Source organism: Cicer arietinum, chromosome 8, assembly GCF_000331145.2.
Source record: "Cicer arietinum cultivar CDC Frontier isolate Library 1 chromosome 8, Cicar.CDCFrontier_v2.0, whole genome shotgun sequence".
NCBI lineage: Eukaryota > Viridiplantae > Streptophyta > Magnoliopsida > Fabales > Fabaceae > Cicer > Cicer arietinum.
In genome coordinates, this window is record NC_021167.2 from 26,859,408 (window position 1) to 26,880,221 (window position 20,814).

A 20,814-nucleotide genomic window follows, 5' to 3' on the forward strand; every position below is an offset into this window, starting at 1 on the left:
TTGTAGATTAATATTTAAAACTGATCAAAGTTACAATGATTATTGATCATATACTTTAAAAATAATATTTCATGATTTTCTTTGTTCTTTTTTTAATTTTAAATTTGTTAATTATATTCTTGATCTTTCGGTCACCTATTTTATCACATTTAAAAAAATAATCTGGTTATTTTAAAATTTAACTTTTTGATTTTTTAATTGTGATATTTATTATTGTTTTGATCATAAATTAGATTTTTTACTCTTACAATGTTAAGATTTATTGTCTTGATTATAAATTTGTAAACAAAATACCATTTTGAAGGCTAAAAATTGCCTTTATTTTGCTATAAATCACCAAAAATTGAGGAAAAATTATATATTACGGTCGTAACTACAATAAATGTGATGATTGGAGACTAAAAAATTCATTTAAAATATAGAAAATCTATTTTCGTTGGTATGATAAATAGGGGATCGAAAATATAATCAAACCATTTTTTTAAAATAAACTTGTTAATTATATGTAGTTGGATGAACTTATATAAAATAGAAAAACCTTAACGATGATCAAAAGTTTGGGGTTATTTTTAATGTTGTTTTTGTCAATGAAATTCCATTAAAAGAAGCAGGGCCAATACACAATACAAATACAATCTTACAAACAAGAGTCTAATGAGAAAGGCCCTAATTACACGCCCTCAAATAAATGACTATGAAGACAAGAATGGCCTTGCAACCATAAAATATGCTAAAATTATTTTGTGCACTAGAAATGACCCACATCACATGTTGGGGGAAAAAAAAAATCCCAACACACCAACCAAGCTAACACCAAAACAAATTACACATAACTTAGACTAAAAAAATAATTTTTAAAGCTACAACCAACAAAAAACTTGACAAGATAAAGGAGTTAGTAGCAAAATGTGTCACATGCAAGCATTTAGATGAGGCACCAAATTAATAAAAGCCATAAAATTCTGCAGTAGTATATAGTGCAAATCTTAAGCAATTTTATGACTATAAAATAGTGTATTATGACGCTTAGACATCCACAATGACTTTGAGAGTGGAAGACAATTTATTTGTGGTGGCGAATTACTCCTAAACTTAGTGTTTTTGCACACCTCAATTAAATTTGATAAATTCTTGTGTATTTTAATTTTATCTTTTCATACAACTGTGAGGTATCATATTCGAATTCTAAATAAAATATTCAATTTAATAATATTGATTTTTGCCAATTAAAATAAGATTTAAGATAATTTTATCTTATTTTTAATAATGTTTATTGTTATTTTATTATTTGTGACAATGTTATGTCTTATTCATGTGGGAATTGTTTTATATTTCAATAAAAATTGAGGTGAAATAGAAAGCATGGGCAAAAGTTCATTAGTATTTTGGGCCTAGCTGAACAATAGGCCTATTTTCGTCCATACATGGAATTTTACTTACAAATCAAAATTGAATTTTTTTACCTCTATTCAACGATTTCATCCTACCACATAGAAAAAAAATCATTAAATAGAAGTAAAAAAATTAAATATATTTTTAAATTCTTAAAATTGATAGAACTAAAAAATTTCTTGGATTTAATAATATAGAAATAAAAAGGTAATTGTTCATCTGGTTTTTTATCGAATCTTAACTTTTAATAGTGTAAAACTAAATAAATTACATTATTAAATTTTAACTTTTAGTAGTATTTTGGAGACAGATAAGCAATTATATTTGGAGATGAATGAGAAAATATGGGGTGAATAGCAACGTTGAAAGAAAAAACACAATTTTGAAAACTTTCGATCAGTAGATAGCCCAGTCCATTTAGTAACACAAAATGTTGCATTCATCATAAAAGATTCATTATCTTAAACAAAATTTATTTTGAAAAAACTTAAACTTACCAATTTTCTTGAGTGGCTCATTTTTTTTTAAAAAAAGATAGGCATAGTTATAAGCATGGCTAAATTTTACATATTTTTTCAGAAATAAAAAAAAAATTCAAATTTGAATTTTCTTATACAAATTAGGTTTCAGATAACTCAAATTTAAGTGTTTATGAAATTTTACAAAATCAAATCTCATAATTCAAAACTTTTTTTTTTATAAACAATCATGAAAGAAATAAAAATATTTGGAATGAATAACGTAATTGGAGTTTTTTTTTTTCTAGTTTTGTGAGGCTAGAGGAACCAAGTATGATAAATATTTCATTATAAAATCTCAAAGAAGACCTTAGAGAAATAATATGTTCAATTTATGTCTTATTATGTCCTTTCCCTAACATATATCCAACGTTAAAGACTCATAAAAACCACCTTTAATTGATGGACTAGAAATATTGTTAACAATGATGTGTCCATAACTCAAAAGTCACTGGATTGAAACCAAACTATCGAGTACAATAAATTAACAAACACTTAAAAATTTCTTATATAGAGGCTTAACAGTATAGATCAAAAATGAAAAAAATTATAGGCACTAAAAAGTTATGATTTTTTTTATAGGGGTTAAAAATAAAGTGTTAAAATTTTATAAGATCTAATAATTTATTTAACTTTATTTTTAAAATATTAATTATTTTTATAAACAAAATTCCATTAACTAAATATTAGGGGTACTTCAATTCTTACATTAAAAAAGTGATCCAGATCCAACGTCATAGTTGAAAAACGTCTTATATAATTATATGAATGGTTACAAAATTTCTACCTAACCATGTGCTAGTAACTCAGATAAAAAAGGAAAAAGTTAAATAACATGGCAAAATTGCATAGAGGCCACTCCAAATTATTACCAAAATTATTCAATAAAGAACACGAGAGGTAGTACCGCACATGCAAAAAGTAGGTTTAAATATATTTTTAATTATTATAAATATCACTTTTTATTTTAGTCTCTCTAAAAATATTTTATTTTTTTATTTTAGTTGCTGTAAATATATCTTTTATTTTTTGTCCTTACAATTTTATTTTTAGTTTTTGCAAATATACATTTTATATTTTTGACCCTCGTAAATGTTTATTTTAATCATTATTTTGAGTGACTGAAAATATTTTATATATTACAACAACCAATTCAAATATAAATAAATTTTGAAAGAATTAAAAATAAAATATCAAAAATCAAAAATTTATATTTGCAAGGTCTTAAAAAATTACATAAACTAAAACTAAATAGTGGTATATTAACAAAGATTAAAAGTTCTAGAAATATATCTAGAGATGTATGAGAAGATTTTGGCTTGTCTAATACCAACCTATTTGTACAAATTCTTAGAAAAAAAAAAAAAAAAGCGTGAGTGAATGATACTCCAATATAAAATAAAACCTTTAACATTGTTAAAACTTATAAAAATACTTATATTTGTCTCCTTTAGTAGCACTAGTAAGGTTCAAACTTGCAACATGCATATCGAATGAGTTTTATTTATTTATTTAGATGATGGATTGAAAAAACTCTAGATGGATCTACTTTCATCTTGTGTGATATTCTATGTGGCCTCTGTCCACTACTCCATATATAGTTTAAATAACTCTATATTCTCATGTTTTCTTTTTAACAACAAAAAAGAAATAGATAAAATAAGATAACATATTTCCTTTCTTTTTTTCAATGCTCCTACATGTATTATTTTTAATCAAAAGCAGTTAATGTGAGTTGAATTGTGGAGGTTATCAAGTTTAACACTTAGTGATTATTAAAGTCTAATATTAAAGAATTTAGGTACAATCTTCATCATTGGAGCATACAACTTTTAGATTGTTTAGGTATTCATGGTCATTGAAGGTTTAAGGGCATGTCATCAAATTTTAATTGTTGATATTCTATTGTAATTTTGTGACTTGTTTCTATTTGTAGCATTTCTTATGCTATAAATAGGTTTATGTATTAATATAGTTCTTTTTAGTTTGTACAAAAAGAAATAGATACTCCAATTTAAATATACTAAAAATATCTTTAAAAAAACCTTATTTGTTAGAAATATTTTAAATGATTTATAAACTATTTTGATTTTTTCTTCTTCCTTTAAATTTCTCCAAAATAGAAGAAAAACAAAAAAATATCTAAAAAATATTTTGCTTCTCCCAAATTTTCTTTGCTCTTAAAAATTTATTTAAACATAAACTATTTAAAATATTTACTCTCCTATCCTCCCTTCTTATTAGCTAGAAAACTAAGTGATGTAATTTTCTTTTTCATAATAAGAGAATCCACTCATTTTAGTGGACAACTCCACTTGTTTTCTTTTTCTAATTTTGATGGTATCTTACACATACATATTGTAGGTCTTTGTTCTTATAAAGATCATCTAAAACATATTTAATCTTGTTAATGAAAGAATCTAAAACATTTTTATTAGTTATCTCTTTTTAATAGTCAACTTGATTTCATACGGATGAGTCAGAAATTAAACTCATAATTACATAACTAATCGAACTATTTGTGACTTGGATCACACGGATTCTAAATCACTTCCACAAGATGGGAAATTTGGTTTTGAACAAATGTCATGAAAATGATCAATGAATATGAACAAATAAGTATATTTGGCTAACCTTTCAAAGTTGAGACTAAACTCTTTTATATTTTACATTAATTAATTAATTACCAAGACAAAAGAAAAAAAAAAGGCTAGTGGATGCTGGAGAAAAAGTGGGAAAATATTAGATCTCCCTAGCCATACTAATGTTTTGTGTTTCACATTCAGACGTGACTCTCTTGCAAGAAAACAAAAATCATTGAAATATATTTATAGTATTTTGTTTTTCTTATAGACAAGGCAGTATAATTATTATTAGAAAATCATATTGCGAGATCTCGCGTTCGAATCTACTATATAATGTTTAATTTTACAATAATTATATTTATCAATTGAATTAATATTTACATATATTTATAATAATATCAAAACTAGTATATTTTATTTCAGCTCCGAAACAACAATTTGAAAAGGAAGTTACATTTTAGTTTCCCACTGCAAAAAGTAGTTCAAATCTTTGATTTGAAAATTGTACCAAGCCAATTCACACAAAAATTCAGATCTAAGGCATCTTGATATGTTTCTACCTTTTTTTTTTTTTTTGTATGTGGTGTGGGTGATTTTTAGTGAATTTTTTTGTTGTTGAAATTTTTAGAAATTTTAGTGTGGATGTTTATATGAGTTTATGAAATTGAAATGATTTTTTATTTTACTCTAATAAGTTATATTGACAATTATATATTGTTTTATTTATTTTTTGACTCGCAAATCCATTAATTTTTGTTTTAGTCCCAACAAAAGTTGCTTCAAAACGAACGTATTTTCTACGTTTGTGAACATCAAATGTTAGTTGAAATTGAAAAACTATGTCCTTGTACACACCATCTGAAAATGAATACTTCATTAAAGGTGCTCTAAGTGTCATTAACAATAAAATTATTTATATTTTTCGCATAACTCTAATGTATAAATTTTATATTAATGTCGGTATCTCTTAAACACACACACAAGATATTAGTTTTACCTTTTATTCTTTTAATTATTTTAGCAATAATAAAAAAAATTAGTTTTACATTATGGTTTTTTATTAAATATATATAAAACGTGTAATCTTGACCCCGCCATTGTTGAATTATTAATACGGGGGTTGTACCTCTACCGGTAGAATAGCTTGAATTTTAATTTTTCAAACAATACTTTTGAGATTTATTTTTAGCTATATTATTTTTGTAAAAACAATTTTAAACTATATCGCTATTTAACTAGCAAATATCAGTACATTCCATATTAAAATACGAATTTTATTGTCAAAATATTTAAAACTATATTACGAAATATTATAAGAAGTTAAGTGAAAAATATTTCAAAAAGTTAAGTGAAAAGTATTTAAATATTGTTTTTTACGCTTTCAAAAAAAATATTTATATTTGTATATTCTCTTTAATCTTTAAAAAATTATATTTATATATAAATAGATAAATATTAACATGTAAAAGTAACTTTATTTAAAATTAAATATTTTTTAAATTTACAAATTTAATTAGTGATAAATATTTGTCCCATAAAAAATTTATACAGTATTATTTTAGATTGGACAACGGTCCACTAAACGCTTCTCAGTGAGCCTCGATGCAATCCACCAAAGACGTCGAAATACTCGTGTTCACGAGTGTCAAACATAGACTTAAGTGTCGACTTCTCCCCAATTCGATCATAGTCATTCACCGACAATGAGACAACCATCTTCTTCTTGAGTCAAATAATTTGCAACGGCATAATTACCTCCACCTCACTCTCCTCTAAGGAATTTTTATATAAAGAGTCACATCTTCATAAACTAGATAGATCTTCATTCATTAACTCTTCTACTAACTTCTATTGATTTATGTATTAGAGTGCTTGCAAATACCCCTACCGCAAACGGAACCATCGTCAACAATCGTACACCGTTACCTAAAATCGTATTCGGTCGTCTCCAAGGATCCTAAATGGATCAAGTATATTATAAATCTTTTCAAAATAAATTATATGATATTGTTTTGTTTGATTTTCAACTCATTGGTTTCTAAGGGAATGAAATTCTAGTTATCCAAAGTTTCGGTCATGAGTCAAACTCAAATTCTCCAAAATAATTTTTTATTAGTTGAGGCTCACTTACTATTTGAGTTCAATCACTTAAATGGCTCACTTACGTAATACATTTTTTTTTAACTAATTGATTTATAAAAGTTCGTGATTTTCTTAATTCCACCGTCAAGTTAAACATAGACTAAATCACACCGACTCGCCTTAATTTTTTTAATTTTACCGTCAAATCAAACATAACCTCAATATAGTAAAATAAAAGATTACGAGTTCAAACTTTACCACTAATAAATTAAATGTCTAATAGCCTTTTATCTTTTGAGTTACACTTATGAAACTTTGTATTTTATATTTTACATATGAGATAGATACTTATTAGTGTTGGTTAAAGAAAATAAGTTTCAACCGAATCTTTATTTCTTCTATAAATACAAGGGCAATATTCCAAAAAATATCATCCTTCTTTATTATAGTTTCCTACAATGTCTAAGCACCGATACACGTTTGCATTCACCATATAATAAAAAGAACGGTGCACGACATGTGATGTTACCAAATGGTTATGAAATCAGCAATTAAAAATTTGAAAACAACAACAAAAAATATTGAAGTGGTGGGCCAATTGATACTATATTATTTTTACAACGAAGAGGTGCAATTTGGAAGCACATCGACCCTTCAAAAAAGATAGGGTGTGTTTGACTAACCAACAAAGAAGCATAAACATAATTGCGTTTTGGTGAGGTAGTTTGGCAGATTCATTGCAAGTGGAAGGGAAGGACAATACAAAGTGTACGTGTTCTTATTCACATAAGACACATCGAAAACGACATACATAGATTTAGTTATCAATAATATTATTATCAACACACTTTTAATAAATTTTTTATAATTAAAATTCACATAATTTTTTATTAAATTTATATGTATAATTCATATTATTTTGATTGGTGTAGATTTTGATTAATAAATAAAAATTAAAAAATATGTATTAAAGAAGGTGTCACTAAAATAAATCAAGAAGGTGGAAAATCTTGAGAGGGCCAAGAAATGTGTGGTGCTTGACTTGTAGTTGTGGGCATGTGACAATTGCATATGCGATTGCATTATTGCATTTTCTTCTTTTAAAAAGTAGGAAAATATTGATGAGGAGAAGTTGTACGGAATATTTATTAATGGAAGTTAGATCATTATTAAGATGTGGTGTTTTTAATTATAAAGAATTGTTCGAATAAATATTTATATTATATTTTTATCACTTGTATAAAGATAGTGTTTGTTAAATTAAATTACTTTAAAATATATCATGTTTACCATAAATTCAATTAAATAGAAGATAATTTTATCAAATTTGATTTTTCTTCTTCTTAAGTCGATTATATTTTGATATAATATTTGATTTATCCTCACTTGTTGTGTTTGTCGATAAGAGTATAATAGTCTTTTTTAAAGACTTTTAGTTTTTGTCTCTTTTTGTTTTCTAAGGACTTCACCCTATATTTAAAAAAAAAAATACAGTTAAATAAATTTTTAGTTCATGTAAAAAAAATAATCAATTTGTTTAGTCACACAAAATTGTTATGCATGCATTTTTAATTTATGTTTTAACATTAATGTATATTTTTAAATGATTATGTCATATATACATGTTTACAATACTATAAAAAGTTATTCCATAAAAAATAAATTAAAAATTTAATTTTTAAGTTATTATTTTAGAGACTTTTAACTTGAACGTATGACATTTAAAATATTAAATTGAATTAAAAAAATTTAAATTTGTGTGTTTGAATTTTTAATAATGATATAAATAATGTTTCAAAATATCGTTCAAAAATTTAAAAGTTAAAAGATGTTTTATTTTATCAATGACTAAAACATCTTGTAAAATATTTTTTTAGAAAGTAAATCATTTTGTAGAACAACTTTGTAGAGACTAAAAAATGTGATTTTTTTGTATGAATTAAGAACAAAATTTCGTAATTTTATAGATATTAAAAACTTCTTTAATCCAAAATAATAGTATAAATTGAAGTGTTTTTGGTACATCAATTTTCTAGATCAATAAATTAATGATTATTTTTATGAATCAATAAGCTATTTATCAACTTTTGTATTTTAAGAAAGATAATTTCATAAGAAAAATATATTATTTTATTGTTTATAAGCATGATACTATATTTTTACTTTTAATCCTAAAAAATATTAAATATTCACTTTTTTGAGGATAACTCAAAAAAAAAAAATTTACTCTGTTAATACTTTTAGTAAATAATATTTAGTTATTATAATTTTTAAATGATAGAAAATAATTTGTTGAAAAAAATTAATTTAACTATTAATTTAAAGACCGAACATATCGGTACATGTCGAATTAATACATGTTCCGTAAAAAAATTCATTCATGAGTGCCTTAAAAAATTGTTGGAGACTAAAATAGTAAAATATTGTTGAAAATTGTATATTTAATGCATTAAAACCTATAATTTTGTTGGAAATTGTATATTTAATGCATTAGAATCTTAAATAATACAATACCTTAAGAGGATCTGTTATAAAAATCAAGTAAAGGAAAGAGTTAATCAAAAGTGATTTGAATTAGACTTGTAAGGAACTTTAATTAAAGAGAAATAGTTCAATAGAATCCAAATTAAAGTTGTATTTTAAATAAAATTTCTTTGTTAAATTTTACTTACAAATTAACCTTTTTCTTATACAATTGAATGATTAAGGCAAAAATATTTTGAAATAGTGTAGTGTAGTCCCCAAAGATATACTAGTAGCTCATTAATATGGATAGAGACACTTACGAATTTGATTCCAACTGCTGATAATTTTTTAACATTTGTCTATCCAAGAAAATTAAAAGTTCAATATTTATTTGATGTGTATGAAAGACGCAAATTGTTCAAATTTTAAATAAGCTTTGTACATAGAAAAGTTAGTTTGTAATTTATAATTAAAGAAACTAAACAAAAAGGATTGAAAGCGTAAATTTGTCCTTGGAAAAAACCATGAGACCAATTTGATAAAATAAAATAACATAGATTTTACATGTTAAAAATATTGGTCAAGTTAATCTTTAACTAAAATTAGATTAACCTTAAAAAATTATCATAATTGTTTACATTAAAAATATTAGTCATATCATATATTTACATTTGACTGGTGTGGAAAGATTTGAGTATTAACTTATGTAGAATTAATTGTTGTTGTGAAATCGACGAAATTGAGTAACAACTAAAACAACTTATTACACCAAACTTTTTATAGTATTTTCAAAAAAAAGCATTATTAATTTCTAAAGTAAAAAATATAGAACTTCTAGACAAGACAACGTTACAAAAGCGTTGTTGTAGATTCAACTCTTAAACATCATTTTTTCATAAGTGTTGTTATAGATACATATATTAGAAAATGCTCTTTTTTGTGTGTGATGTTTCAAATGTAATAAAAAAAAATAAAAATAAAAATATATATAAATAAGCGGTGTTGTAAATGCATACTGCTTTCTCGAAAAGTGTTGTTTTTTATTAAATTAAAAAGACAAAAACTCAAATTAAAAGAGTTATCCACGTAAGACCTCCTTCCTTTGGCCACCTAACATAGTTACTAACACTAAAGATCCTTCTCAAAAAAATCAGTTTTTATATTCTTTTTTAAAAAAAAATTGGTTTTAGAAATGAAGAGATTAAAAATTCATTTTTAGTAAATTGAGGGGCTAAATGTTATGATGTTTTTTTTTTTTATTAATGATATGATACTTAGATGTCATTTATTAGTTGGATAACATATTTTTCATGTCATTAATACTTAATTAATTTTATTTATATATTTAAATATTAAAAATAAATAAAATTTTAAAATATTTTTAAAGTTTTAATTTATTGTTGGATAAAAATAAATTTTAAGTTTTGTATTTAATTTTTTTAAAATTTTAAATATTTATTATATAACTAAATAAAAAATTATTTTAAATATAAAAGTAAAATTAATTATAAAAATAATGCTATAAATTTTTTTTATTCAACTTACAAATGTCATTTAAGTGTCATAATATTAATTTGAGTGTCACATCATAAAAAATGACGAGGATAAAAAAAATCCAAAAATTATTTAATAAGAGGACAAATAACTGGTTTAAAAAATGAGGGATTAATAATTAATTTTGTATAAAATAGGAGAATCAAAAGTGCATTTAAATCTTCATATTTTTATTTTTATTTTAAATTGTGACAAACTTATACAAACTTTCAAAAGTGATTATTTTATTTAAAAAATGATTATTTTATAAAAAAAAATATGTATCAAATGCATCCTAAATGGGCTTGGAGACTATTATTAATATCTTTTTATAAGCTAATACAAAAATCGACTAACAACTGATCATAATTAGTTGACTATTGAATCATTTTGTCGGTCAAGAATTGAAAGTGGATACCAAATCTAGATGAGTTTAGAGGCCAACATTGAGTCTTATTATATTCATGATGATGATGAATAAGAGTCCAATAGACTATATCAAGAAATTGATCTAGCCAAAATGCATTAAAGCATTTTTCTACATGGTGGGGATGAGGTGGTTATGGCAATACAAATGATGATAGAAACTTATATGAGGTCAGTTTTATAGTAAAAAAAAATGAACAATTACTCGCTCCTTAATGGACGACGTGGTTGATTGATATTAAAGTTAAAAATTTAGTCGATAAGACGATTTTGGGCTGCAATCCAGTAGTTTTGTTAGCCATCATTTTATAGATATAATATGTGAGTTAGTGGGTTTAGAATGCAACAAATATACTCGTGTAGGTTTATGTATTGTTTTTCGTTAGGCTTAATTGCAGTTTTGGTCCCTCTATTTTAGCTGAATCACGAAAGTAGTCCCCCTATTTTGTTTCTCCCCAGTTTTGGTCCTCCAAACAGAATTTTAGTCTAAAATTTGATGAAATTTCATTGTTTAAAGCAGTGCTACACTATTTATGATCATATATTTCAGGTACAATCGTTGCAAATGAGTTCTTGAGACATAGTGTGACTTAAATAAATGCAAAAAAAATGAAATTTCATTAAGTTTTGGACCAAAATTTTGTTTGAGGGACCAAAACTGGAGAGAAACAAAATAGGAGGACTACTTTCGCGATTCAGCTGAAATAAAGGGACTAAAACTGCAATTAAGCCTTTTCGTTATCATTTTCCTAATTTTTTTTTTCATTTCTAGATAGTAGTTCGACCTTCAAACTAATCACTATTTGAAGTAGTCTAATAACTCGCAACTGAAAAATATAGTCTTTTTCCTCAATGATATTGCTTGATAAAAAAAACGGAGATCATCAAACAACTAATCTATTGAGCAAAAGGTTGTTCAGCTGATCATATAACTAGTCGACTAAACACCAAATTTTGCAATAACAATAACAAATATTGAAAATCAAGTGATAAAGGCTCATTTATTGAGTGGTCAATGATATGATCTTTAACTCTTACATAAGTAAAATCTGTTGAGAAGGGAAAATTCATCTTATGTGTTCTATAAGAGTATGTTTGATTTGCTAAAAACTAGGAGACTGGACATTACTATATTTTGGTATTCATTGTTTCAGAAATTGGTCATAATACTCGACAAAACATAAATTGGTCAAAAATAAAAAAATTTGCCCCTCACTAAACTATGAGACAACTTTTGTTCTAAAAACAAACTATCAAAAATATCAAAATACATTTTTTGTTTTATAATAAAAAAATTATTATTTCTCTCTACTGTATTATCCCCTAATATATATTTCTTTATTTTCTCATGCCCCGTCTATTCTCAATATACATCTTTTTTATGTGTTATCTCTTTTATTTGCATTCATAAATAGATATCAATAAAAAAATATTTAATAAATATTATATTATTTTGTTTGATGTATAGACATTCCAAATAAAACACAGAATAAAATTGTTACTTCTATGTATTGACCATTAAAAACAATAAAATATAAAAAATTATCATATACACTTTTTTATTAAATTTTAATGTTATATCCACACTTATTGTTTTAGTAATCAAACCAACCTTAAGTTTCTTCAACAACGAGTATTCACAAGGAATTATAATACGGTTATTAAAAAATTAATATTTTTCAACTAAAACAACTCCATATTTGTATTTTATTAACAAGCCATTATCAAGTTGTACATTTACTCTTTTCTTTTAATCCCAAATCTCAAGCAAAGCCGAAAGATGATAGTTCGGGTCCCACTTTTATTTAATTTTTTTGACATTATTAGGTCAAATGACAACAACAACTAGTGTTTGCTTGGTGCCTCCTCTCATGCCTCTTCTAGCCAAATATTCAGAATGAGAATAATATATTATTGACTTGTTTAATTATGCATTCAGACATACAAGTTTAATAGTGACTACTTCCAAATATTGCTTCACGTGGACCCCCACAAGTTTTGTTCCTAAATTATTCGTTCCACCTTATAATAAATATCATTGAAAAATTTATACATATATTAAAAAAATATAATAATTAAAAAAAGAGATATTTTATTAAATTACTCATTTTAATTATTGATAAATTTTCAATCAATACAGAATATAATAATATTTTGAAAATTATATATACAAAAATTATTAAAGGGTTATATTAAAAAATTTAATTAAAGTTTTAATGAAAATTATAAATAATATTAATTTTCAGATTTTTTTAAAAAAAAAAGTAACAGTCATTATATGAATGAAGGAATAGTTGCTTAGCCACAACACAATTTTAATAGAATCTTCTTTTAAAAAAATGATAAAACAAATGCCACTACTTGGAATTTTAATATCCTTGATGCCCCTGATATTTGTTTAACAAGAGGAGAGAGTTTGTTGCTCGTGTCATACGTTAGAAGTTGGTAAACTGAATTTATGGTAGAATTTTTTCAAAATCAACTTTGAAAAACACGGCTTATAAAAAGGATTCAATTTTATGTTTTGATCTTGGAAAAAAGTTGAATTTAATTCTAAGTTTTTATCTTGCCACTTTCTAAGTTTTTGTGCTAGAAGAAATGGAGGACACCATTTTGTGAAACCAAAGAGATTTAAACAATGTTGGCTACGTGACAATGATTTTGATCGCAAAATCATTCAAGCTTGGAATAAGAACGTTTCGTCTATAAATTAAAAAAGAAAATGTATATGTGAAAGACTCCTAAAAATGAGGTGAATCCACTAAAAATGAATTATTTAGGCTTAACTATCGATCTAGTGCGAAAGGCATGATAGATAAAATCGAAGAAGTAGAATCTACTTTTGACGACTTACTTGAAAGCGAGGAAGTGGGGTGGGTCCACAAACACAATTTTTATGGCTTGAACATAAAATTCGAAACAATATATTATTTCACGATAAAGCTTCTTAGAGGACATGACATAATAGGATGGATACGATCATGGATAAGCATGGCCAAAATAATAAAGAGAAAGAGGATATTTCCCAATTTTCATCAACTTTTTTCATGATATATTTGCAACTTCGACTCACTTTAAGCTCGACGAAGTTTTTAGGGGTTGTTATGGGTCGCATAACTAATAGTACGAAAACTATTTTGGATCAAGAGTTCACTAGCAAAGATGTTTTTTATGCCCTCGTATCTATGAAATCCACTTTAATATTAGGTCTAAATGGTATGCCGACTATCTTTTTTCAAAATTATTGGCATGTTGTGATATCTCTTAGTTGGTGCTTAATACCCTAAATCACGAGGGAGGTCCCAACAACATCAACCATAACTTCATTTGCCTCATTCTGAAAAACAAATAAGCCTACAAAAAATTGGTGAATTTCACCCAATTCCCTTTTGAAATGCTGTTTTAAAAATTGTTGCAAAAGCTATCACATATCATATGAAATTAATTCTGTTAGATATCATTCATATTTTTCGAAGCATGTTTGTGTCTGGTTGATTAATAACAAACAACACGCTGATAACTTTTGACTATTTTCATTGTATGAGGAAAAACATCACCAAAAAAAAAAAGGCTTTGCATGTTTGAAATTGGACTTGTCAAAAGCTTATGATCGAATTGAGTGGTCATTCCGGATGGCCGTTTTGAACAACATGGATTTCTGTTAACATTGGGCAACACTTATTATGAAGGTTTTTCTACAGTGTCTTTCTCTATTTTGCTGAATGGGACCCCTTGCAAAAAGTTATCTCTTTAGAGAAGACTAAGACAAGGTGACCCCCTATGCCTTTATCTTTTTATTCTTTGTGCATAAATTTTTCAGGACTCCGCACTAAACCACATGAGAATAGGGTTACCCATGGTATCCAAATTGTTTGGGGAGCATCTATTTTATGTCACTTGTTTTTTGCAGATGATAGCCTTACTTTTTTGCAGAACTACTCAAGCGAATGTTGAATCCTTTAAAGTTATTCTCCAACTCTACCAAGATGCTTCATTAATTTTGTTAAATTAGAGGTCTATTTCAACCAAAATGTGCCTTTAAACAAACAAAATTGACTTCCTAAGATCGGTCACTTTTAAGGAAATATACTCCCTCAAAATTTACCTAGGTTTACCAACCTTCGTCGGAAGATAAAAAAAACAAGCTTTTGTGTTTGTTCAAGATCATATTTAGAAGAAAATCAAGAGGTAAAAGGAAAAATGTCTCTCATCCGCAACAAGGGAGGTGTTTAACAAGTATGTGGTCCAATCCATACTCACCAATAATATGAGTTGCTTCTTACTCGCTACTAGTTTGTGGGATCACATTGAATTTATGATTAAACAATTCTCGTGGGGCGCTTGACAAAGTTACACTAAAAAAATCATTAGGCTAATTGGAATGAATGTTGTCAATCGAAGAACAAAAGGGTCTTGGTTTCTGTAGTTTCAATGTTTTCAATCTTGATCTCCTTACTAAACATGTTTGGTGCATTTTATCCAACCTTCACTCTCTGATAAGCAAATGTATGAAATCATAGTATATTATGAAAGGTGATATCATTAAATCAAAAACTAGATATTATCATAGTTATACTTGATAAGGTGTTCACGTTGCCATTCAAATTCTCAAAAGAGGTTGTTTGCGGAAAATTAATACAAGCTATTAAGTTAACATTTGGGAAGATAGGTGGTTATCGCTTTAAAATAGATACAAAGTGTGGACTCCAAAATCTCCCTTTACTGATCTCTCTCAAGTGTCATAGTTTATTTTCCATGACCTTGGCACTTGGAACATATAGTAGTGATATCAACCTTTTTGCATAGTGATCAGCTCATTTGGGGCATTCACAAGAAATGTTTGTTTACCATTCGGAGTACCTACCACACCAATAGACACTAGGAAGACTTAGAACCATTTTCTACCTTTGACTCTTGACGAAACTCTACTTGCTAGACCAAGTTATGGAACCTCAAAACAGTTCTGAAACATGTGAACTTGGATTGGAGAATTATGCATACTAGTTTTCTTGTTAAACGAAACATTATTAGAAAAACGGGGTCTTGGTTGATCCTTTTTGTCCATGATGTGTTGAAAAGGAGGAATATGTCAGTCACATTTTTTGTAGATGCCCATGGGCAAAATAGGTTTGGTTTCATTCTCATCTAGGTATTGAGTTTGACCAACTATCTCATAACTTCTCTATTTGGTATGAAAATCTTATTTCCACGTACTCTCTCAATGTTATCGAGTTTATTTTATCTATTTGCTATAATAGATGGTACTCTCAAAATGTTTTTTTTTAAGGTAAACTTGTGGAAGTTGGAGTAGCTATTGAAGGTCGTGGGTCACAAAGATGATGCATGGGGAATCGGCATTGTTATTAAATGATAGTGAAAATGTGGTTTTAGCTATTGCAGCTTGGAATATTACTACTCTACCTGACTCAGATGTAGCTGAAGCTATAAGATTCAGATTGAAAATTTCATTTGCTTTGAATTTAGGGCTTCGTCACATCATATATGAAAGTAAAGTTTCATAAGATCTTATCGGTGCTAATGTATCACATTCTTGGATGAAATAGCACTTAGAGTTCAAAGTCGTAAGATTGGAAAGATTTCAATTATCATGAACCTATTTGGTGGTTCAGATTAATAGTCCTATTATTTTTTATTCAATAAAATTATAACGCAATCCTAATTTTATCAAAATTAATGTAATTTGAACATTAAACCTCTATTTGTTCTTGCAATGTCATGATACGGTGAAAAAAGCTATAACTTCTTGCATATTAAAATCACGATGATTTGCAAATTGGGGTGCGATATTACCTACTAAAATGCACTTGAAACAAAATATGCTATGAATCAATGTCATGAGGTTTAATTCAATAGTATGAGTTGATGACATTTTTCAATATAAAAGAATTTGCATTAAATAAAAAGACAAAAACCTTATTGATATTTATTTATATCAATTTAGTTATTTGTCTCTTTTTTTTCGTTTAAATCCTTTATTTTATTTTTAAAATTTATGAGGTTAATTTTTTTTTTGTTTCAAGAAAAAACATTAATGTATCTTGAATAACATTGGTATGGCAAATTCAGTTATGTCATAAAAAGAATTAAGGACACCCAACTTCACAAGACTGAGACAAACAAAAAATAAAGCTATAATCTCAAACAAAACAAGGGATGAGAGCATTAAGAAGACAAGTCATACATAAAATTTGTCTTCTTTGTTGTAATCCACTTCTACGATATTCACTTAATCTTTTCAACCATCATAAAACTATTGAACTCAGAGTGATTAAAAAAAATGAAATTGTGACTGTTCCAAATTGTTCATGCACTCGCAACCACATGACTCTAAACTTGTCACGAACCCCTTTACCCCCTCAACTGATACCACCAAACTGATATGCATGTGCCTCCACTTTACAATGCATGGCACCACTAATCGCCAACCAATTAAGGAGATCCCTCCAAACACACCCAAGAATGGGAAAATCTTTAAAACAATGCAGAATAATTTCATCAAATCCACATTCCGCAATACACAAAGGAGAATCAAATTAGACTGAATCTCTGGAAATTAACTTATCTTTGGTAGATAAACAATTCAAAAATAAACATCAAGCAAAAATACACACCTTCAAAGGCTTCATTTTATTCTACACCAACGAATAAAAAGCAAGTCTTGTATTTAGCTCCACATTTATCAAAAAACATTTACACGTCTTTTACCATATAAGCTCCAACATTTTTAATATTTTATTGCCACTTGTATTGTATATATATTTTTCTACAAATAGGTGTTATCGAGCAACAAAATACACTCAAATACTAATTACTTTTCTCACTCAAATAACTCCTTATTTTAGTTCCAATTCAACTTGAAACTATTAACCCCCTAAAGACTATATCTGCCACATAAATATTTTTATTCACACAGCTAAGTTAAACTGATCCCTCAACAAACCCCTATCTACCCAAAAATCCAACCAAAAATAAGTATTATCTCCATTCCACACCACCCTCACAACATGCTATGAAAACTATCCCATATTCTCTCCCCTAACCTCAACTGAAATGAAAAAGATAATCTTCCACCAAACTAAGTCCTTGTTAGAACCACCTAAAACCTTCTAATCCACACACACATATTTATAATATAACACTTTATATTCAATCATTAATATTATTTATCTAATAATGCTAAATTAAAAGCCTTTAAATTTCTCACACCTAACCCACAATCCACTTCTACTTCGATTAATACTAAAAAAAAAATTATTTATAGATAAATAAATAAATAAATAAATTTACATACAAACGCGAAGTCTCATATTCAATTTTAAGAATTAAATAATTTTAAAAATTAAAATTATTAAATAGTTTTAATTAAAAATATAAAACTATTAATAATAATCATATGTATATATGGTCTTGCCACATCAATGTTTTCTAAGAAACGCCAATATTTTTAATAAAAAATAATATAATTTTATGCATGATTTGAAAAATAAATGATCTAAATAGAAGAAAAAGAAATCAAAATATTATAAATATGTAAGATAAAGACTCATTAAAAAAGTTGAAAAGATCATTCTTTTTTTTAATCTGAGAAAAGAATAGCATCTCCAATGGGGACTTCTTAAGTAATGGGCACCTCAATTTATTAGTTACCAATACTTTTGTATAGACATTTTCTCTACTTTACAACATGTAGGCTCCGCCGCTAACAAAGAAAAAAGTCCTTAACGATAGAAAATGTTTTGGTGTATTATATTTTTATTCAATTTAATAATGATATATTATAGTTATCAGTGAGATTAAGGAAATTTTTATAAAAGTATTGTGTTTGAGTGGTTGAATATATGTTTAATTACAATTGTAGTTTTTTTTTTTATGTTTATCAATTTATAAAATTTATTATTTTATTTTAAAATTTAATAGGTTTTGTCTTTCACTTATATTGTTTAATTTTAAAATAATAATATAATATATTTTAAATGATGTAATATGTGATATCAATTGTTTAATGATTAATATTAATGAAATTCCAATAACACTTTTTAAATACTTCAATTTCAACTTATAAATATTTATTTGACTAAATACCACATGTGGTCTTTTAACTTAATTTCAGCTAACGTTTTAGTTTTTTTTTTTTTCCTTCCCGATTTGATCCTTTATTTTAATTTTAAGTGACAATTTGATATTTTATGTTTTAAAATATCAACAATATTATCCTTATTTTTTGCAAAAATTTAAAAAATTCATAAAAAATTTCAAACAAAACTCATAAAACTAATTATCATCCTCAATATAATGTAATTTTATCAAATTCATAACTTAAATCTTTAAATAGACTCATATTTTCATCTCCAACAACATCAAATAAAGAATGACAAATATGAGTTTATTTGAAGATTTGAGTTACGAATTTGATCAAACTTTTTTATATTACAAAATATAATTAATTTTATGGATTTTGTTTGAAAATTTTGATAAATTTTTAAACTTTTGTAAAAAAAAATGATAACATTGTTGACGTTTTAAAACATAAAAGATTAAATTGTCACTTAAAATTAAAATAAATGACCAAATTGAAAAAATAAAATAAAAGATAAATGACTAAAACATTAACTGAAATTAAGTTAAGTGATCACAAGTGGTATTTAGTCTATTTATTTTTATAATTTAATTAAATATAAATAATTAATGTATCTAAATAATTTTATATTATAAAATTATATATTACGTCATTAAAAATATCTAAAACTATCATTTTTAGTTAAAAATCTACAAGATAAATCAAAATTATCAACTTATAAAATAGAAGAATTAATTTTACAAATTAATGAAAATACAACGACAAAAACTACAATTAAATAATATTAAAAATATAAATAAATAATATATACATTTACATTTATAACGAACTCATTTAATTACTATTTTAAAATGACTACTATTGTGGATGATGAAATGTAAGTTGTCGAATAGTTTAAAAAGAAATGGGAATAGCAATGAATACCAAAGCATGGACATACTGAATATTGATGCTACAAGACATTTTGGTCCCACTATTGAAGAATATATATATATATATAATATAAAATAAGATGATTTTTAAGTTAAAATTTAGTTCTTTTAATATAATTTTTTTTTCATTTGGTATACTTTATATATATATAGTAGTCCTGTTATATATCTAGCTGCTGGGACCTTTTTTCCAAAAAAAGAAAAACAGAACTGGGACCTCACTTTTTTATCATTGGAATCCTCAGCTAGTTGAGGTGAGGACGACAATGAACTGAACATGTTACTTCTACCTTTACATTGAAAAACAGCCAATTTAATTTGGAATTTTCTGTAACTTTTTTACTGATTGAACAAAAAGTGTTTACTTTGTTAAAGAATAATTCTTTCTTTTCTTTATAAATTAACTAATAATTCTTTCAAAATAATAATTATTGTCGGTTGTAAAATATTTATTAAAAAAAGAGAAATTTATTGAATTCAACTGTGTGTTATTAAGTCTCACATTGATTATAAATTAGTTAAATATTCAATATATAAGAGTAGTAATTCATATACACATTATTTTAAGATTTTCGATTGAAATTGTTGGGTATTGAGCTTGTTTCCCAAAAACTCAAATATTGTAATCATGTGTGTCTTACTTATTTAAGTGGAGAGATGTTTGATTAGGTTGGTAAGAGATACTATTTCGAGAAAAAGACAGCCGCCAAAAGAGAAAAAAGAACAGTAAACTCAATTCCTGATTATGTCAAAATAGTCTTATAAAAATATTGATTGCATAT

At 25.8% G+C, this 20,814-nt stretch overlaps 1 long non-coding RNA gene across 3 annotated transcripts; it reads left to right on the forward strand.

Moving 5' to 3' along the window:
* Positions 1-13,837: 13,837 nt before the first annotated feature.
* LOC113788042 (uncharacterized) lies at positions 13,838-16,721 on the forward strand. Of its 3 annotated transcripts, none has more exons than XR_003474524.2 (2): positions 13,838-15,238; positions 16,290-16,721. It is a non-coding gene; the product is annotated as an uncharacterized lncRNA (long non-coding RNA). The 3 variants fall into 3 exon arrangements; XR_012161529.1 differs by having other exon boundaries at positions 13,838-14,772; positions 14,936-16,721; XR_003474523.2 differs by having other exon boundaries at positions 13,838-14,772.
* The last annotated feature ends 4,093 nt before the right edge of the window (positions 16,722-20,814 follow it).